Source organism: Danio rerio, chromosome 20, assembly GCF_052040795.2.
Source record: "Danio rerio strain M-AB ecotype USA chromosome 20, GRCz13ab, whole genome shotgun sequence".
Lineage (NCBI taxonomy): Eukaryota > Metazoa > Chordata > Actinopteri > Cypriniformes > Danionidae > Danio > Danio rerio.
In genome coordinates, this window is record NC_141040.1 from 28,409,101 (window position 1) to 28,432,147 (window position 23,047).

A 23,047-nucleotide genomic window follows, 5' to 3' on the forward strand; every position below is an offset into this window, starting at 1 on the left:
TTCAAACGCCACCTGATCTGCAGGTGCTCTTTATATGTTTTTAATTACAAACTTTGACATAGTTAATCAGTACGAGACAAAAATATTTAATAATACTCGAGTCTACAGACTGGTCAGTGGCGGAGTAGGTAGTGCTGTCGCCTCACAGCAAGAAGGTCGCTGGTTAGAGCCTTGGCTTAGTTGGCGTTTCTGTGTGGAGTTTGCATGTTCTCCCTGCGTTCGCGTGGGTTTCCTCCGGGTGCTCCAGTTTCCCCCACAGTCCAAAGACATGCGGTACAGGTGAATTGGGTAGGCTAAATTGTCCGTAGTGTGAGTGTGTGTGGATGTTGTCCAGAGATGGGTTGCGGCTGGAAGGGGATCCGCTGCGTAAAAAAACTTGCTGGATAAGTGGCGGTTCATTCCGCTGTGGCAACCTCGGATTAATAAAAGGACTAAGCCGACAAGAAAATGAATGAAAGATTTTGTCAAATAAAAGATTTTTCTAGAGTCATCCACCATAATTTTATGGCTTAAAAGTATTGGTTCAGGCACCGTTTTGGCACCGGTATTGTTTTAAAAGTAGCAATTATGTAGCTATAATGGCACTGGGTTTTGGTACCCAATCCTACTCAAAACCCAACAAATGATCTCACAACACAAAAACCTTTTAACATTATTGCATTGTTAACTTGTCATTGTGTTGCAAGCTTATGTTTTTTTATTCACCATGCCTTAGACAGGATGTCCTCTTTCTCCAACCCTCATAGAAAACACTCTGCATTTTAACATAAAAATACATCATTCTGTGTGATTTATGAGCTGTTTTTCTCATGGGGACTAAACAAAATGTTTCTGCAAGGTCAAAAATGACTGGTACTAATATACTTGGCGGGGGGGCATTTGGTCCCCATAACATGGTTAATATCAGGACAACTCACATGCATGCAGAAAGAGTGCCAAAAGACATACATCTGATCAATAATGTCATATTAAGGGAATCTCAAAACAAGCACATCTGAACTAAAAGCCAGATTGCCTTGAGAAGAATCAACAGGGAGAAAAGTGATGGTATTTATGTGTGCCTTGTTTAGGTTTGTATTAAAAAAGGGCAGGCATGTCTGACTAAAAGGACAGGAATCATATCAATGTTATCTTATGGGTATTTGACATTGGACGATAACTGTTTTTAAGATATACTGTGGTTTGGAAAAGTCAAGGTTTTAATACCACCAACATTTATTGCTATACTGTTCTTATGGTATATGTAAGATTTTTATTTTAGTTTTTAGGACAACAATATCTACATAGCAGAAAAGATGTGCAAAGATGCCATTTTAATTTGTAAACAATCTGTGTTTTTGTCAGTGATTCATTTTATTTATTTAGCCTGACATATTTACTACTCTGAAATATTTTAAAAGTTGCTAAAAATAAAAAAATATTGTGTTCAAAGGGGAACAAGGTTTGTGTTTTTTACCCAGACATTTAAAAAGAATATATTTTAGAGCAGTAATCACAATACTGGTAAACCATGATATTTTTATTCAAGGTTATCATGCTGTCAGAATCTTATACCAGCCCATTCCTATTTGTATGTATTCATATTCAGATGTTGTTCTACCAAATGTATGTTACGTATGTATGTATTCATATACACTGGACAGTAATGTATAAAATTGGTGTAATTATAGCATTTTTCGTGAGGTGACTGACATTAGAAACACAAATTAATACATTTTATTAATCTATTCAATTGTTAGGAACAAATACAGAATTGGGTTCTTTTTCAGCAATCTTAAGTGTCAAAATGTGCACTCATTATAAATTCATAAGCTGTTGCTTCAATTTCAAAAAGCTTTTTATGAGCAAATTTTACAGCAGTGAAATCAAGTTCTCACTCACTGATTGATTGTGGCACGATGCATGTCTTTGAATGAGAAATTCACACCTTCCTAGGTGGATTGTAGTGAATTTAAACATTTAAAAAAAAGAAACAGTTATTTGTAATTGGCAATTATCTAAACTATGTTTGACTAAAAAACTGAAAGTTATTAGTTTATTCCACTGTGGTAACCCCTGCTAAATCAGAGACTAAGCCGAAGGAAAATAAATGAAGGAATTTAAAAATACTGAAACTAAAAATGAAAAAGCTAAATTTATATATATTTTAAAAATGACAAAACCACGTAAAATGAGGATTAAAACTAATAATATAATATAATATAATATAATATAATATAATATAATATAATATAATATAATATAATATAATATAATATAATATAATATAATAAGATTGACACCGGTTATTAAATTAAATTAAATTGAGAAATAAAACACACATGGGGCAAGATGTTTGAGAGCGCATCAGCAATATATCAAATTTCCCATCACTTTTCTCCTTGTTGATTTTTCTCAAAGCAATCCTGCTTTTAGTTCTGATGTGCTTGCTTTGAGTACGTGACTTAATTGATCAGATTTCATTTGACTTATTTTTTTTCAGACTTGTAAATATCCCAACAGACTACAGAATACACAAGATATGTCACTTGTATAGTTTTGAATGGTGAGTGAGACAAGTGTACTTGAAAAGATTTTTGGTTTTGTAATCTGTAAAATAAAAGCACGAGGTACAGTCCATACTGTCAAACGCACATAACATGACAGCAGCACCTACTCAAATGCCCACAAACTTGTAAACAAAGAGTCACTTTCATTTCTGGAAGAGATTCGTTATCAAGACGAAGTTGAGAAGACCAGCGCAATCTGACAAAGTATTATCTAGTGGATAATAATGTGTAGAACAACCAAAAGTAAGGTTGGTGTCGTGATCTCGTTTCTTTCGAGTAATTAGCTTTAGCACCGTGAAAAAATGCTGATTTTATTTGATTCAGAATTTTAGAAACCAAACTTACAAAGCAGTTGTTGTTTAATTTTATTGGTGATTCCATATATGTAACGTAATCATAAGCTCGGCTTATGAAGAATTTGATGTTTCCCCATTCAGACAGAACGCCCGAGCAAAAATAGCCGCCGAGTGAAATGACTTGCCTTAAAGAGACTATGATATACCATAATGAATACTGAAATTGTGTCACTAACATTTTGGTCTTATTGTATTTAGTTGCTATATAGATGGAATTATGCTTTCAGTCACACATATCAAATACAAATTATTCATTTATTAATATTACATTTTGTTCTGTTCCAAATAATGAATGTATTGTTTATAAATCATAATGTGTATAAAACAAACCTACTATAATAATATTAATGTAAATAACTTAATTACTATCATGTAATTTAAAATTTTTGTTTGCTGAGAGCCAGGAATGCATTTTTTCACTGATGTTATGACTAACATCAGTATCACTAAAACACAACAGGAATCAGTTTTATTTGTGTGCTGTAATTTAGATTTTTAGAATCAGCTGTGAGAAAGATGCAGATTTAAGCTTTTATTAAGCAAACTTTATCTTCTTATGCAAATAATACAAATAAATACAATGACGAATTAAAATGTTGCTTTGCTTACTTTATTTATTTATTTGCACAAGAATACAAAGATATTAGAATAAAACAGAAAAAAAATAAACCATAATCTGCAGGAAGAGGCAAAAGCCTAAAAGGCTTAATTAGAGCCTCTACCTAATTAATAGTAATAAAAAGACTATGACAAAACAATTACATTACAACAAATGCTAAATTACAGTTACAAGTTAATTATAATACACACAAATTAAATTACAAAGTCACATACACACAAACAGAAATACAATGAAATAATACATACAATAGAATTCTTACAAAATTACAGGACAAGTAATTTCTTATGCATCTCTTAAAACCTGTTAAAAAGGAAAAATAAATGTTGTACAGGATAAATCATTCCATGATTTCGTACCCCAAATCTAATCGAGTATCACACTGTACTTAAATGAACTTTGGGAAAATGAAAACTTGAGAACTGACAAGTAAGATAACAATGAACCTGTGAATTTTTTTTGAAAAACCTTCTGAAATGATCTGACATGTTACCTTCATTTGAATAAATCTTGTATATGGAAAAAATACATTTGAAAAATGTTAATAACCTAGATAGAAAGAAGTTTCTGAAATAAAGGAGTGGATAGAGTAATTTCATTTGATCGAGTCGCAATCCTTACAAAACGCTTCCATAGAAAAAAAAACATATATTTTAAAGAGTAGGGAAAGTACTTTCCCAAACTGCAAATAATAAAAATGAATAAATTAAATTATATTACAGTGTAATATTTTTTTTTGTAGTAACAAAATGCCTAACCCTCATTAACATACCTGTTGATTTATATAATTTTCTGTCGATATATGTTCCTTGTTACCTCCATCTCAAATTCTCATCAATAAAATTTAATTTTGTTGTTGCCACTTGAGGTACTGCTATAGGCTCAATGATAATTTTAGCTTAATTTTTAGGATATGACATTTTACCATAAACCATAATAAAACTAGATTTTTTAAGATTTAAAGATAATTTAAGCCAAGTAGAAATGTTGGCTAGAATGTGAGCTAAAATAACTGAAATGATCAGACTAAAAATAAAATAAAAAATAAAGCTAATTACATACAAATGGCAAAACCAGGTAATACAATTACTAAGTAAAACTAACATTTATCTGGAACCTTAAAGTGTAAAATTCTAGTTAAAATAAATATTAAAAAATAACAGTAATTAAAATGACCTGAAATAAAAGTAAATATATATTTTGTATAAATACTAACCAAAATACTAATACCAATAATAGCATCATTTTTAGTATCATATTAGTAAAATATATAGAGTTGGTGAAGGTTTTTTTTTTATTTATTATTTTTATTTATTTTTTATGAAAGATTAAAAAGCCATGTTGTTCTATTGTTGCACGGTGGAAAATAATTATCCTTTCTAAAGCTGTGTTTGTTTAGCTACAACTTACTTATTGAGCAATAACAATACAGTCCTTTAATTTGCCAATTTATTGAGCTTACCTGAATGTTAAGTCCTGACTGTAGCTTGTAAAGTGGGCTGTAAATGTGTGCTTGTACTGCATTCACATCAGCCTTTTACTCATATCTGTTTACTCTAATGAGACCCTCTAGAGAAATGAGGCTTCGAGAACGCTAAAGCAATGCATGCTTCATGAATATGGTAAACCACTCCAACTATTATGAAGTATTTATGTGTAAATCAGCTAAGCTTGTCAGTGGCGCCCAGTTGAATAGTCATAATTCTGGCACACGTACACAAACACACAGGCTTTCATATGTTTATCGAAGAATGATTAAAACCGTCCCTTCAGTATTTCTCTTGTTGTCTGTCCAAACATTTGTACAGCACTGTGAACTTTGCCATTCTGACTCCATGCATGCTTAGTTGAGACCAATGAGGCTGAAAACCTTCTAAGACACAGTGGATTTGTTTTGTTGATTTTTTTTGTTGTTGTTTAAAATTTTTTTAATTCTTTTTTTTTTTTTTAACCAAAATCGTATTAAAAACTCAATCACTGCTAGTGTTTTCATTAACTTTTGAATGTTAACTGAATAGAACTGATTTTACAGTGTCTTACAATGTTAAAGTGTGTCACAATTACCAGCGATGCAACCTGTGCATTACTGTAAACATAGAGTATCGCATAGAACTACAAATCCGCCACGAACACACACACACACACACACACCGGTTCCCAATCCTGGCTGATTGCTAGCTTACACAGTTGAAGCTGCTCAAAGACTGATTAGTTGGACTATTTATACAGCAAACTAACACACAGACTTTGCTGAGTCTTATACAGTTTTGTGAACATTATGATGCATTTTCCTTGCATTGTCTTGTCGTGTTTTTAATCCTCGCTTTGTTTTGTTTGTTTATTTCTGTCTGCTGCCTGCCTTTTGATCATCTACCTGTGTTTTCGACTACAACTTTGGATTTGCCTACATACATCCAGCCCAGGCTCATTCTGAAAATGTAGTCCTGCGGACGTTTCTGGAGACAGCGAAATATGTCCCGGGAGAAACGTATTTTTGCAGTTTTTGTTTTTGTGAATGCGCGCTGTGTGCGCTTTTTATGCATCTCAAATGCCTCTCATGTGTTCCCGGGAAAACCCATCGGAAGCCACTGTCGACAGACTGAATGACGCAATGATTGGCGCGGGCCCTTGATAATGTCTCTCAGACAGTACATGTGACAAAAGGTCATAAAATGAACTGTTAATGTATTTTCATATTTCAACTGTTTCATTTTAGTTAAACGTTGGTTGTTTCTTGTCATTAGTTGATTTTTAGTACATATATACATAAAACATATTTGTATTGTTTATTATTTTACTTTTTAAGTCAAACTAATTCAATAGGTATCAACAGTCAGTTTAGATTAAACAAGTTGGATTAATTTTTGTTTTGTTTTGTTTTAGCCCATTTGTGAATGAACACTAATACCTTTAAATACCATTTTTTAATGAATCTTTTTTTTCTGTGTATTAATTCATTTTCCGTCAACTTAGTCGCTTTGTTTATCAGAAGTTGCCACAGCGGAATGAACTGCTAACGTATCTAGCATATGTTTTATGCAGCGGATTCCCTTCCAGCTGCAACCCAGTACTGGGAAACACTCATACCCACCAATTTTAGTTAATTCAATTCACCTATAGCGCATATCTTTGGATTGTGGGGTGAGCCAGAGTATATGTCCAAATTTAGATCTGGTTTCCAAAATCTCAAGTTTAAATTAGGTACTACCACAAGAAAGAAATAACAGATAAAACTGTAGGTTGTGCAAGGATTATAGGCTAAATGTCAGTTTTGGTAGCCTCTTTGTGATGAGACATGAGTGCTGCCTTAAACCTGAGGTTACAATTTTGTCACTGCAAAAGGGTAAAACTTTCAGGTATTATCATATCACAATTCTTTTTTATGAAAAATGCCCTTCCAGCTACAACCCATCTCTGGGAAACATCTATACACACTCATACACTACGGACAATTTAGCCTACCAAATTCACCTGTACCGCATGTCTTTGTACTGTGGGGGAAAATGGAGTTTGCTTGCTTGCTTGTTTGTTTGTTTGTTTATTTATTTATTTTAAGCATGAAATTAAACGTGTTGTTCTGTTTACATGCTTAGAGAAGAAACAAAACATGGACATGTAAAGTCATCTTTTAGCTTAAGGTACAGAAATGTTTACCTGCAAAAATTATTCAGATGTGGTCCCTAATTTAAAAGCAAATTAAATTCTTTGCTCTCCCATGTTGGTAAAGCCCACTCTGAGGACCATTATGTAGATGATGTGTACACAGACTATGCGGAAAAAAGCATGTGCAGAAAGTACTGGTCATGCGTTTAGCGTTTGTACCAGTTGTGAGCACTGGCCGTACCTGTGTTCAATAGGAATGAGGAAATTACATATATGCTGTCTTGAAATGACATTGGTAATGCTATATTGTTAGCCTGACAGCTTCCGTTCAAATTGCATTATAGTTACCTACAACTACCGCATTTTATTCTGAAGTGTATTCCTGTGTTGCAAGAAATTTGGAAAAAACTGGAGCACTCGGAGGAAACCCACAAACACAGGGAGAACATGCAAACTCTACACAGAAATGCCAACTGGCCCAGTCAGGACTCGAACCAGCAATCTTCTTGCTGTGATGCAATAGTGCTAACCACTGAGCCGTGCCACCCTTTTCTGTGTATGCTATCTAATAGTTTACCTCAAGGGATAAAAGAACCTGACAATGCAGCCAAACTTTGTTTAGTTGACCTCTTGGTTAGGACAAAACCCTAGTGTGAGCTGCTGTAGTCTGTGTTTGTCTCTGTGTGCTTGTGTGGGCATTTAAGCCTAGATTATGATGATTGAAAACAAAGCCTGTGGGAAGTTGCCTCCCATACACACACACACACACACACACACACACACACACACACACACACACACACACGCACGCACAATCCCATCTATTTCTCTCTCCAACACCCAGAGAAACAGACATCAGCCTACACAAAACACACGCTGAGTCTCTGCACACATTTATCATGACCTAGTGTCTCCAAGTCCCCAGTCTTACTCAGTTTGAGGTCTCTTCACCACCCATAAACAGCAGGCCATGGCCAGCAGGGGCGCCGTCACATATAGACACACAACTATTCATCAGTCTGCTTGATGATATCTCGACTGTAAACATGACCCTGGCATCTCTGAGCAGGAACAGATGTGTGAATACCCAGAAACCTCGCACTAACCATTAATCATGTTCCTCAAATGAAGAACATCCTCCTCATCCTTGAACCCGACCCTGCCGTCACCTGAAAGATACTGAGTCTGCTGAGCTCTGCTACCAAAATAAATAGGATCTGATCATTAAGTGCCACTGCGTGGGCAATGCAGATGTTACTGCTTGAAGCTGATTGGCTGTGAGATAATGGATGCATGGAGTGCTGGCTTTGAAAACAAGCTGTTTGTAACACGGCAAGGTAAAGACGAGATGAGCAGCGGATTCAACTTAAGTAAAGGTTTTAATGACATCAAAGATCAAACACTGTAAAAAAAAAAAAAGATTAATTTGATTTAGTTTTTTTTTTTAAAGATACACTCACCGGCCACTTTATGAGGCACACTTGTTCAACTGTTTGTTAATGCAAATTCCAATCAGATAATCACATGGCAGGAACAGTGCCTTTAGGCATGTAGACATAGTCAAGACAATCTGCTGCAGTTCAAACCGACCATCAGAATGGGGAAGAAAGGTGATTTAAGTGACTTTGAACATGACATGGTTGTTGGTGCAAGATGGGTTGGTCTGAGTATTTCAGAAACTGCTGATCTACTGAGATTTCCTAGGTTTTACAGAGAATGGTCCAAAAAAGAGAAGAAAAAAAAAAAAAACATCTCAGTCTGGTTTCTTGAACATGACAATAAGTTCACTGTACTCGATTGGCCTCCACAGTCACCAGATCTCAATCCAATAAAGCACCTTTGGGAAGTGATGGAATGGGAGATTTGCATCATGGATGTGTAGCCGAAAAGTGTGGGTGTGGCTGTGAGCCATGTGAATAGAGCAAAAATAGTGGTGTGAGTGTTTATCAAGTCTTGAGTCCCACAGATATGATTCTTTGGTTTGTGTTTAAAACATGATTAAAGTTGTTGAACGTTCATTGCTTCTTGTTTCTATATTTACAAAATAAGTGTGTTTGAAATCCTGCTATAGCATTGCATTTGACACTGTGAAACTCCCCTACATAGAAACCCCACTATCCTTTCCACTGTAGAAGTTTTCTGGCAGAGCAACACAGACCAAACACAAAAGTGCAAATGCTCACAAAGACGTCCAATAGTATCTGGATGCAGCCTTTATGATGCAAGCTGAGATTGCATCACTCAGCGATGCATGGTCAGACACAATGCACTCAAATGGAGCGAGTGACGTCACTGTGGTGGGATTAGGGGAGCGCATTAAAAAGCATTGGATGCAGCTCTAATTGCACTGCACCAGGTCTGCATCCAGACCCCTCTCAAGACTTTGGTTACATGCAAGGTATGTGCCATGGTGTACGGCGATCCATCAATGCATAAGTATCACTTAAGTATGCTTCACTTTTTTACGTTACAGCTTTATTTCAAAATAGATAAAAAAACAAATAGCAAACAATACGCAGCAATCACAATGTGAAAATTGTTTGTTTGAATATATTAAAAGAAACCAAAGAAAAAAAGACAAGTACATACTGTAAGTATTTATAACTATTGTTGAAAACTTTGTTGAAGCACCTGGGTTTCTTTGCAAACGATAGAATGTTCATCAACCAATCTACATGAAACATTCATTAGGCCTATAGTATGAGGTAATACTCTATAACATTGATTTCTTTATCAATACAGAGATAACTGAGATGCATGAACAGTGTACACTGTGTCATGTACAGAGGAGAATATTAAGAATTTGCAGATATTGAATGCTATTCTGATTGACCAATCAGCATCCAGCATTCCAGAAACTATATGATTAAATTATTCTGTTTCTTCACTGCTGCTGTTCTTTGTGCATTTCTGAAAACCTGCCTGTCAATCTCCTCTCATCCTTCAATAAGAATTGACAGAAAGTGAACAGGTTTCCATCCAGGGTTGAAGCCAGCTGCATTTGCTCATTCTCAGAAGGGAACTGAGTGATATCCTGAAGAAAGAGTTTTCTCCTTTTGATTTACATTTATTGATTCCTCAGATATGGGCCATTAATCAACGGCTGGAATAACCTTTTCTCCCCTCTGCACTGCTGCCGTCAGCTGTAAATTTACATGGCCAAACATACGAGGAGCTGTGCAGCACACCATCCCATCATCCCACGGCAGGAACAAAGAAGTTGATTTATTCTCAGCGTTTTGTGAAGGAACTGGCCTCTTGTCTCAAACCTCTAGGCAAAAGTCATGTGTTGCCCTATGAGAAAACACAACAAATGGCTTCTAAAATTGGAAAATTATTACTTGCCCTCAACATAACTTACTGCAACCCTCCCTGAGCTAGCAAGAAGGATTGCAACACAACTGAAACTGTTTTAAACAGCAGATTTTGAAATGATGTGCCAGCTTTTACCTTGTGACGCTGATGCTTAGCCTTGGAATAAAACAACATTTCATTTATATTTAATTACATATTCAAATGCAAAAACTAACCTGTTGTCTTCATAAGCAAATCACATGGCTAAAGTCAGTGTTTAAACGGATTTGTTCAAGAATGCTGATTCATTTAAAAGTGAATCAAGTAACCACAAAATGTGTAATTATATCATTTTCTGATTCATTAAAGAAAACAGCGATCCACTCACATTCAAGTGGTTTATTAAAAAGAAATCTAATTTAATTTGAATGGAATCAGTTGACTTTCAAATGAGTGACTGTATTATGTATTTAACTATTTTAACACAGATTCATTCAGAAACATCTTTAAATGTTTTACACTCATATCAGTATGGAACAAAATCAATGCCTAAAGTCTTGAATTAAAAAGCTTGTTGAATATCACAAACTGAAAAAAATAATACACCGTATTAACAAGTTCTTGCATTTTAATGACTTGAATTCCAGGGTTTGTATTTTTAGGTCCTGAAATTTAACATATCTGTATATTTAAGCTTTGAATATTTCAACGAAAAATATTTCAAACACGTTTTCATACTTAAAAATTCAATAATTCATATTCAATTTTCAGATTTCACTTACAAAATATTTAATACCCTTTAAAAATACGATGTATAATATTCAAAAGGTAATTTTCAGTTCATTTTATTTCAGTTCAAATATTCGCTTCCATAAATTCAGTGGATTAAATTCGACTGTTAAAATTCAACATTTTATCCGGGAACTGCAGGAAAAGCAATAGAATGCAGATTGAAGATCGCCAGCTGCTCTAGCTTTCACCAGCAGGTGGAGATGGAATAATGTAAGATTTTTAACCCAGTAAACAGGCGAGAAAAAGGCTATTAAAGGCACAAAAGTAGCATTTAACATTAATATCAATGTTTTGGACATTATAAATGATAAAATGTATGAGTAAAATGAGTAAATGAGGTTTTAGTCATCTATATTTGCCCTTATGTAACGGAAGCCAGCTGGTGATCGCGTAAATCTCAGTTCTCGCATCCAGGGACAGACGTTGTTCTGCAATCTTATCGGAGCTTGTCTCCCATGCCGGCTCGCTCCCTGCTCGGACCGGTGCAGTTACTTGCACATAAACCGCCTTTTGATGAATATGATGTTACACATTGTCTTATTGACTCTTTCTTCCATAGACGCGAAGTATTATATTGACAGCTAAAGAATATAAACGTAAGAGAAACAGGAAAGGAAATATTATAATAATACAAAATAGATAAACATTGACAGGGCTAAGAACAATTACGAACAAAGATATTCAAAAGCAGAGAGATTTTACGAGAATGTCACACAAAACAGTTTACTTGGAACTGTTAAACAGAGTTCAGGTATGATTTAAGGTTGGTTATGGATGAGGCGTCTAATTTAAAATAATTTAACATAACGTGCGAATGCATTAAATGAGCGTCTTCAGTTATTATTTAAACGCAGCTATGTCAGGATTGGGATAGGTTATATAATTTAATTATTTAAATTATGATTGTTGATATTAATATTTTATGACATGCATTTTGGCTATTGCGCTTGAATAAGTCATCAGTGATTCTAAATTAATATTTCTATTTATCCTTTTTATCACTCTGCCTGTCTTTCTCTTCTTTTTTCTAATTATTGGGGTTCTGCCACGGTTAAACGTTTGCAAAATGTCTTAGTTTGTCCAGAATATTGTTTTATTGTTATGTGGCCTATAGGCGAGAAAAATGTATTAACGCAAATGTGGCAATGTCGCAGCCAATTATAAGTAATAAAATGAGTCGCCTGTGGTTTGATAATAGGCAGTTATAACTGACTTTAATTTGTTTTCAGTATTAAATGAGAAAACCATTATTTATAACTTTTCAGCAACCGTTTGTATTTTATGATTAGCAATGTTGATCTTTTTTGCAGTTATTAAACATATAAACTTATTTAAACTGGTTTAAATTTAATATAGTTGTCACTTCAGCTAGTTTCATAAGATTAATGTTTAGAATGCCTGGTTTGACATGCGTGGTTGAGTGGTTTCTGCAAATCATGGGATAATGGGATTATTACTGAGCTTTAATCGCCATCTACTGGAGAGAATGTATTTGCTCATTTATTCTATTAACTCTTTTCTGCAAGTGTATTTTATGATTTCACAAAGTCAAACCATTATTTTTTTATTTTATATTTTGAGATGATCATATTTAAATAAACAATTGCTAGGGTAGCTAATCGTTTCTTTTTTCTTGTTTTAAAAAAAATCATTAGCCTATAAAATCATAATTTTGGCTTGACAAAGTTATTGGTTTAGGATTCTGGATGCATTTTTGCTAAATGAGTGTTGGATACTCTCACACTAGTTAAATCAATTATATTATCAGAAATGACAGATATAAGAAATCCATTAATATTCATCACTCTTTTTACAATTATACAAGCAATTTCGCGCCGACGTCAGCTCCACTTTCGGAAATGGTAAACAGCGAGGTGTTATTCATATAATCCCAAGCATGACATGTCATGATAATAATCGAAACACTCTTGTAGGCTATTCTTATGCTTGGCCAAATGTCATGACTTTCACTTTTATTTTACATTATTATGCACAAGCCCAGATATCATCTGAAACTTCGGAAAAATTCCTATCATATTGGCAGCCATGCAGCATCTCTTAACCAGTTTGATATGCGGCGCTGGCTCTGAACGCCCACCGGAGCTCGCGGCCACTCGTTCGTCTTTGTCGTGAGCAAGCCGCACCGCACATGCATAAAAACGTCAATCATTTCATTCATTCATCAATTCATTCATTTTCCTTCTGCTTCGTCTCTATTTTAGAGGAAAAGCAATATTCTGGACAAACTAAAGACATTTTGCAAACGTAACCGTGGCAGAACCACAAAAAATAGGAAAAAAGAAGAGAAAGACGATATCAAAGTCATAGCTACAAAGGATAAATAGAAATATTAATTTAGAATCACGGATGACTTATTCAAGCGCAATAGCCCAAATACATGTCATAAAATATTAATATTAACAATCATAATTTAAATAATTAAATTATATAACCTATCTATCCCAATCCTGACACAGCTGCGTTTAAATAATAACTGAAGACGCTCATTTAATGCATTCGCACGTTATGTTAAATTATTTTAAATTAGACGCCCCATCCATAACCAACCTTAAATCATACCTGAACTCTGTTTAACAGTTCCAAGTAAACTGTTTTGTGTGACATTCTCGTAAAATCTCTCTGATTTTGAATATCTTTGTTCGTAATTGTTCTTAGCCCTGTCAATGTTTATCTATTTTGTATTATTATAATATTTCCTTTCCTGTTTCTCTTACGTTTATATTCTTTAGCTGTCAATATAATACTTCGCGTCTATGGAAGAAAGAGTCAATAAGACAATGTGTAACATCATATTCATCAAAAGGCGGTTTATGTGCAAGTAACTGCACCGGTCCGAGCAGGGAGCGAGCCGGCATGGGAGACAAGCTCCGATAAGATTGCAGAACAACGTCTGTCCCTGGATGCGAGAACTGAGATTTACGCGATCACCAGCTGGCTTCCGTTACATAAGGGCAAATATAGATGATTAAAACCTCATTTACTCATTTTACTCATACATTTTATCATTTATAATGTCCAAAACATTGATATTAATGTTAAATGCTACTTTTGTGCCTTTAATAGCCTTTTTCTCGCCTGTTTACTGGGTTAAAAATCTTACATTATTCCATCTCCACCTGCTGGTGAAAGCTAGAGCAGCTGGCGATCTTCAATCTGCATTCTATTGCTTTTCCTGCAGTTCCCGGATGAAATGTTGAATTTTAACAGTCGAATTTGATCCACTGAATTTATGGAAGCGAATATTTGAACTGAAATAAAATGAACTGAAAATTACCTTTTGAATATTATACATTGTATTTTTAAAGGGTATTGAATATTTTGTAAGTGAAATCTGAAAATTGAATATGAATTATTGAATTTCTAAGTATGAAAACGTGTTTGAAATATTTTTCGTTGAAATATTCAAAGCTTAAATATGCAGATATGTTAAATTTCAGGACCTAAAAATACAAACCCTGGAATTCAAGTCATTAAAATGCAAGAACTTGTTAATACGGTGTATTATTTTTTTCAGTTTGTGATATTCAACAAGCTTTTTAATTCAAGACTTTAGGCATTGATTTTGTTCCATATATCAGGGTCATAAAACTAATTTATTAAAAATAAAATGATTTATTTAGAAATTATTCATAGCCCTCAAATCAGTCACTGAAACATCCTTTTCCTTATAATCACTTGACCAACCAGTTGATGATTAATTCAAGAACAAAAGAAGTGACTTATGTGTTAGTATGTGAATCTTTTATTGAACTAACTGGAGCACACTTTTGTCTTCTGTAAACAAACAAGCTAACAGGTACAAATCTTAATGTACATGATTTTGTTTAACAAATGGCTGGCTGCTAGCTCTCTGCAGCTCTAACATAGTTGCCTATTGAAGCTAAGCAGGGCTGCGTCGGGTCAGTACCTAGATTGGAGGACACATAGGAAAGCTAGGTTGCTGTTGGAAGTTAGTGAGGCCAGCAGGGGGTACTCATCCTGCGGTCGGTGTGGATCTAACACCCCAGTATAGTGAAGCGGACTCTATGCTGCTCATTGAGCTCTTTTGGATGAGACGTTGAACTGAGGTCCTGACTCTCTTTGGTCTTTAAAAATCCCAGGATGCCCTTCAAAAAAAAAAGAGTAGAGGTGTACCCCGGCATGCTGGCCACATTTGCCAACTGTCCTCTGTCCATCATGGCCTCCTAACCATCCCCAAATAATAATTGGCTTTATCACTCTGTCTCCTCTTTACCAATCAGCTGGTGTGTGGTCTGCACACTGGTGGTAAATGAGGAGTTTCCGCCTAATGTGTAAAGTGATTTAGGTGTCTAGAAAAGAACTATATAAATGTAAGAAATTATTATTATTATTAAATGTTTAAATAACACAGCTTTGTGCAAATCAAGTCACTTCAGTAATTGGTCTGTCAGATGCCATGGAGCTGTTGCTAAAACACTGTAAACAAATACTTGTCCTCATCCTATAGTACACAGTGACTACAGCAGCTAGCTTAATGGGAAAAAAATGTGCAATACTTTTTGCTAATGGGTCTTTTCAGATTACTATTCTGAGTTTGAACTATGTTCTCAACACAACCTAACCACAGTGTACAGAGCACACCCAGACCACCCCTTCAAGCAGGTTCTGGTACTGAACATATGTTTGGTGCGCACTCAAGTGTGATTGCTGCATTTATACCCGCTCAAACAAATCACACCAAACAGGACAATGAATTCTAATGTGATTTAACTGAACTAAATGATGCAGCTCTGAAATTCCCATAGGAAATCATGACAGGTGGAAGTTCGTTTGCTTTGGTAAATGTACTCCTTTGTATATCTTCAGCATTTTGTAACAGACATAAATATGTTTACAACATGAATGTACTAAAATGAAGAAAAATTGTGTGGCTGAAGCACAGACATATTAAATAGTGTCTTTTTGTATGATGTCCAGAGCAAAATTCCTGCTAGAAATATTCTGAATATATGGCAAACTCCCTTCTTGAGGCTGAGTAATGTTATGTGGAGGGAACAGAATATCTTCTTCAGACTGAATAACTGGAACATATGTCGTGTGACCCCACAGAGCTGCAATGTCATTCTTTTTGTTTTTTCTTCTTCAGACTGATTTATTTTGAATGTTGTTTTAATAAGCGAGTTTTGCTTCATTTCTTTGCCCTGCACACCCTGCTGTGAGAAACAGTAGTGATCCCAAGGGAAAAGAGTTTCATCAATTCTTTAAAGATGGAACAAAATAAAAGTTTAATGTGGGCAACTTGCAGCCTTATTTATCAACTTTTCTTCCTGCTGAAAATGCCAGCATACACCTCATCTAGAAACACTTGACTGCCAAGGAACAGCAAATTTCTTTTGGGGTTCCATGTTCACCCAGCATTGCTGCAGGGCTACTGTACTTGATAGCTTGCTTCTCTTTGGGAAAGTTTTTACACAAATACAGCAAAGTCTGAATCTGACACACAGAAGAAAAACAATGAGTAATAAATTATGCACAAAAACTGACTTTTTGTGATTGTTTTATCCTTTGAAACCATGCAGCAATGATAGGACTATTGTAGGATTTCACTCTCTAGACCTTTGTGTTGATCCAGAGTTGGGATTCTGAGAATATCCAGCACCTGTTGCTGATTGATTCAGGTTTAGTGTTTTTCTCAGCTGCTCTTCTCCAAAGGTTTTCTTTTATTTCAAAGCTTCCCTCGAGACCTTCAAACTATTCTCGCCTCTTTTCATAACACTTTTTGACATTCCCTCTGACTTTCTTACGTCCTCCCTGGAGGCTCCTTGCATGCGTCCATCTTGTTTTCTTCACAAAGCCTCCTTTTATCCAGTGGTCTGGTGCCCACCTGTTGCTCCTGTTCCGCATATCCTTTCTCACTCATTCTTTATGACATCACTGCATTCATGCCACTGCATCACTGGCAGCGGTTTTGTCACTGGAGGTCAATAGGTCACAACAAGCCAAATGCATTGGCTTTTTTGTTGCTAGGGGTCCTAATGTTGTCAAGGGCCAAAAAACAGCAATGTGTCATAATCATAGGTAAAAAAAAAGTTTAAAAAAATAAAAGCAGTTTTTTTGCGACTAATAAATAATATTATGCAGAGGAAAATCTATATCCATTTCAGTTGTGCATAATGTAATATGTAAAAATGTAATAATGGAAAAAAGCCTCCTTCGCAAAATGTGAAATCCTGCATGAGTAATAGTTTGATTAAGTTATTTACATGTCTGTACTGCACTTCAAAAATGCGACTAAAAACGAATACTCCACATGTATTAATTAAAATTCTGTTTAGTTCGATAATGAAGTTAATCGAATTAAAGTAATCAAAAGTCACTGTTTACATGGTAGACTCTTAATCAGGGTATTTTCTTAATCATTTATTTTGGATTATTGGTGTCCATGTAAACATACCTACTGAGGTGAGTGTACCCACTGAAATTTTGATTACTTTAATCTAACTAAAGTCATAATCAAACTTAACAGAAATGGAATTAAGACATGGGTAGTATGCTTATTGTAGTCACTTTATTGAAGAGCAGTACAGACTTGTAAAGACCGCAATCAAACTATTACCATCGTCTAGGATTTTCGCTGCATTTTGCAACGGGAAAGTCTACACATACACAGCTGTTGGATGTTATTCTCTGCACCTACGGAGTCAGTGAAGGACCACAAACTCCTGCATCATAAAATGCTGAGTTTTATTTGTTTTGTTTTTTTCATACGGCGTGCGGTATCATATTTCATTAAAACAACACTCTTCCAGCAGTTCATACTCGCATCCAACATTTCGTTTGTCACTGGGGCATGCATGAAATTTTCCTGAATGAAAGTGAAAGTGGCAAACTGCAGTTGAAGTTGACAAATTACGAATGAAACTCTGGAGGAAATGTGGATAGTGTGGTGACACAATGATGTTAATCGAATTCAAAACGAGACCATGAATAAAAAATTCAAAAAGCAACTCATGCAAACACCTTAAACAAATGATTGTTTTTTTTCAGATTAAAGCAAATAATTTGATGACTGACGTCCATTTAAACATAAGTACTGTTTATCTACCTTGTGTTCAATTCAGCGTGTGCATTTACTGAAACTCCCCTTTTCATGCAAACCCTTCCCTCTTTCACCACTAGACACTCTCATCTAAGCAAAGCTGGACTCACTTTCCTGATTTTTCTCAAACTAGAGGTGTGAAAACACCGTGCTGAGACATTTGTGGACTGGATTTTTTAAACCTTTTATCACACTCTCGGACATGTGAGTGATTAGTAACAACATTGGCTTTGATGCATTGTTAGGTTTTAATTTTTTTCTCCCTAATTTAATGTTGTTAGCTGTTTTCAGATTAAGGCAAATAAGTTGATTACTGATGTCTATGTAAACTTAGTCAATTACGAAAATACAAAAAAAGGGCTGGATAATAATACTATTTTGAAAACACTGACGTGATCAAACCTCAATTTTTTATTTTTTATTTTTTTTGCTGAAGAGATGTTGTGTGGATAAAGAACTGGTCCAAAATGGGTTATTTTATGTCTTGTAGGTGGAAAGAAACTAAAAACATGGCACACCTCATTACTCCTCAAAGTAAAACTAGTTTCACATTTTGCATTGACTTTTACTTGACTGCAGTTTTCAAAACGACATAGATCAGGGGGCTCATTTATAAAACGTTGCATAGAAACCTTCGTAAAAGTGAATGTATCCCAGAATACATTTTAATTAGTTTATTAATTATTATACATCATATGATGGTTTAAAGTGGTTCAATTAAGGCAATATTTAAGTTTTAAATGTAGAATTTGTTTTTCAAGTTTGTTTTTCATGGATCAAAACATTTCCACCCCTGTTTTTTTTTTTTTTTTTTTTTTTTTGCATTTGCCAGATTTATAAATAAAATCCCGGGTCTTCACTGCTCCCATTGGTAGTTGCCACATCACATCACATCACTACCTATTTCAATAAAGCTGAACTTTCCTTTGTTGTGTCACGTTTATATCTCAATCCTGAAAGTAGTCACTCATCTCTCTGCAGATCGCTGTCACATCAAGAGATTATTAGAATATTTACCCCCACCCCCTTCTCTCTCCCAACACAAAAGGCATTTTCCATAACTTGGAAAAGCTTGAAACACCTCAGTTGTGTGTGATATTGATCCAGTTCATCTTCAGAACCTATGTGACAAATCACACTAGCGTAGGTGCAGAAGTTCCTGTGGGTGAATACAGTCACACATAATGCAACACTTTGACTGCTTTCTACAAAGCCTTTAACAGGTCCTGTTCCACAATGTGTCACACACACACACACACACACACACACACACACACACACACACACACACACACATAAAAAAACAAACAAACAAACAAACAAACAAATACACTTACACACACACAAATCAGGGCTTGCATTATTCATCTTTTTAAAGATATGGTATGACTAATAACTATGGTAATAGACAATAAAACTCTTGTAGTATTGACCTTATTCTCCGCGGACGAGCGGGCGCTGCCATTTGAATCTTTTTGGCACGAGACTTCCGGTCTCATTCACTTCCATTCATTTTTAGACATTAAAAACTGCTCGTTTCGCGGTTTGATGTTGCAAACTGATATTTCCTTGTTATATTATTCTACTTGGTCTGTATAGTCATGCAAACATTTGTTTGTAAAGCAAGTAGTTTGACCGTTTTTTTTTTTTGCCGTTTATTATTCCTTGTCATTTCTCCCATAGGCGACTGAAACGGAAGTTCTAAGACAATCGCGAAAACAGGCGCACTTCCGCATTTTAGAATAAGGTCAATAGCAATGGACTCAATAATAATAATAATAATAGTAATAATAATAATAATAATAATAATAATAATAATAATAATAATAATAATAATAATAAAAGTTAAACATGCCTGGGCAAAAAAAAAAAATCTGTCTTGTTTTAGGATGATTAACAGAAATGTAAGCATAGCTTTATCTGGACTAAACAGGATTAGAAAGAAGGCCATATCTAGTTAGATAAAGGGTGACTTAAACAGTCCCTTTCTATGTTTACTCAAGGAACTGAGTGGCTGGCTGTCTTAAAGACCTCATTCTCCAAAGAATCCGACTCTGTGTATCAGGATCTGAGCCCTGCGTCCTAAACCGATAGCGAGGAAAGGCAGATAACAGATATTTAAACAACCTGAGCAGACAGAGATCTTGTGAAGCTGTAATAGATACTGTAGGGAAAATGTGTTTGAAACCATAAAAACTAAAGAATATATTATATTATTATACAACATAATATTTTAGTTAGCTTGTATAGAAGAGGTTCAAATTAGAGAACGTAAAATAAATTGTTGATGCCACTGTCCTGATGAAAGTTATCCCTACAACGTTAAAAGAGTAGATTTTGAAACACACTTCATATAACGTTTATTATGAAGCATTGACGTCTCAATGTTTTCAAGAGAATTCTCAATCCAGTTCAATAATAAAAATGTTATCAAACAATTATTATCATAAAATATTTAATTAATGTTTATAGATATAATTAATAAACATGATTGTAATTAATGTTTATTAAACAATTAAAAGTTATTTATATATAAAGTTCAGTTGTATGTTTTTAAACCTCCATGACTGGGCCCCTGAGTATATTTCTGAGCTAATTAATATACACCAACTCGTGAGATCTCTTCGCTCTAAGGATCGTCTCTATTTGTAAGTTCTGTGATCACGCTTGAAATGGCGAGGTCAAAGAGCTTTTTCAGTAGCAACTCCAAGACTTTGGAACGATCTTCCACTCTTGTTAAGAACATCTACAACTTTTGAGTCTTTTCAGAGGTCACTGAAAACACAGTTATTTTCTTTAGCTTTTAATCATGTGTTGTAGGTTTTTTGTATTTTGGTTCCTTGTATGTTTGCATGTATAATGTGTTTTTATGTACATCACTTTGGTACCCATTGTGTATGGTTGAAAGTGCTCTAGAAATAAATTGAGTTGAGGGTATAAAAAGGTTTATATATTTATATGCAGTATATATTTATAATAATTTCACATTAATTTCTTTCAAAATAATTACATAGTAATATATACATAACTTTACCCAGCACTGTTTATTTGTGCTTTTATTGTTATTATTATTATTATTATTCAATAAAAAATTAGAAATTAGCTCATTTTATAAATATTAATAATCAACAATAACGGTTTATTCTTAATTATTAATATTCCGGCTTAAGCTTCAGTCAATCTGGTCAAACATACATATGATTACATCTGATCATGCCCCCTCGACCAAGCGGACTCTCAGATTATAAATATTAATTATCAATAATAACGAATTATTATTAATCAATAATATTCTGGATCAATTTATTGTTAACTTGACCAAACAAACATAACTAGAGCTGACGCTCTTCCGAGCGGCCACGGCAATGATCTATTCATTTAGAAAAAGGGAATTTAATTGCTACTTCTTGTGAAGTAGATTAATCATTCATAAGTTTTAATCAACTTATAACAGCTAGGCAGGGGAATCTGTATTTCAGTGACATTTTCTCTTGAGGCAAACAATACAATTCATTTGATTATAATAAAATTTATTGACTAGTCAGACAGATAACGAACGAACGCACAAACATACATTAAACATAGAACAAAGGTAAAACCAAGTTGAGATATCGGGTCTATACGGGACTATAAAGCATGCACAGACAGAGAGAGATAGCAAAGCGTGGAAATATAGATTTCAAATAGAGTGGCAAAATCTGGTTTCAGTTCCACACACACCATTAAGGATCACCAAGATTATAAAAAAACACCTTTTTGATAAAAGGGGCAGAGCTTAATCGCATAACTAAAAATACCTGGACTTTCATGTCTGGAGTTCTCTCTCTTTATGCGGGTCTCTTCCTGATGAAACTCCTTTGATGTCCTTCTTGACGGGTTGAGTTTGTAATACAGTTTGGACGAACACGATCGCAAACTTTAAACTGAGTTTACTTTGCCGGAAAATAAGAAAGTGTGGCTGGAAAAGTCCATGCGGCGTAGAAGAGCCGCATGGCCCTCCAAAAAGGGCCACCTTTTGGTGATGTTCTTTGTTCGGACTCCAAAGATGTTTGGGGAGAAGTCTGGTTATACCTGCGGGTCACTTGACAACCCGTTCAGCATTCTGACCAATGATTTCAGGGGAAGTTTGAGCGCGAAACCTTCCTTTGTCTCGAGGCTGCTCATATGCAAATTTGAGTGTCCGCCCAAAGCATGCGGACAGGCATTTAATACAGGGAATTAAAGAATAAAGCAATACAAGTTATGATCTTGCTCTATGCATCATGTGTTGTAAAATGTCAGCAGAAACCCATCGGTACCAAACATGGGGGGTTTAAAAGTACATCAACATAATTTTTCACATCCTCACATTATTTATGCTTTAAAAAGGCCTAAAGGGACCACACGTACAGGTTATATGAGGGGTTATACAGGTAAGAAAAGTCAGAAATGAGATACAAAGTTTGCAAACATAACATTTTAGTTCTGTGCTGGTCCCTGGTTTCTCAGTTGTTTTTTCTTTAGACTAGTGTCCTTTGGATGTGGGGATTTGAGTGTGTGTAAGAAAGGAATGTCTTTGAAGATCTAGGCTTATCTCTCCAGTCTCCCTTGATTATGTAAGTCTTTCGGGTGTACCCAGACTTGTTGAGCCAGGAGTCGTAAACCGTCCTGTCGACTGAACCCAGACCGTTTTCATGGAATGTTGACGAAGTGTTTACCTCCAGCATATATGTTACAATATAAATGTTACCAGTTATGTTACAATTGAAATAAA

General features: G+C 34.9%; 1 long non-coding RNA gene across 1 annotated transcript; it reads right to left on the reverse strand.

Annotated features, from left to right (window-relative positions):
* Positions 1-8,487: 8,487 nt before the first annotated feature.
* Positions 8,488-22,335, reverse strand: LOC147839182 (uncharacterized). The gene is made up of 2 exons (XR_015518408.1): positions 22,092-22,335; positions 8,488-10,421 (listed from the first exon to the last, which is right to left on the reverse strand). It is a non-coding gene; the product is annotated as an uncharacterized LOC147839182 (long non-coding RNA).
* Positions 22,336-23,047: the final 712 nt, after the last annotated feature.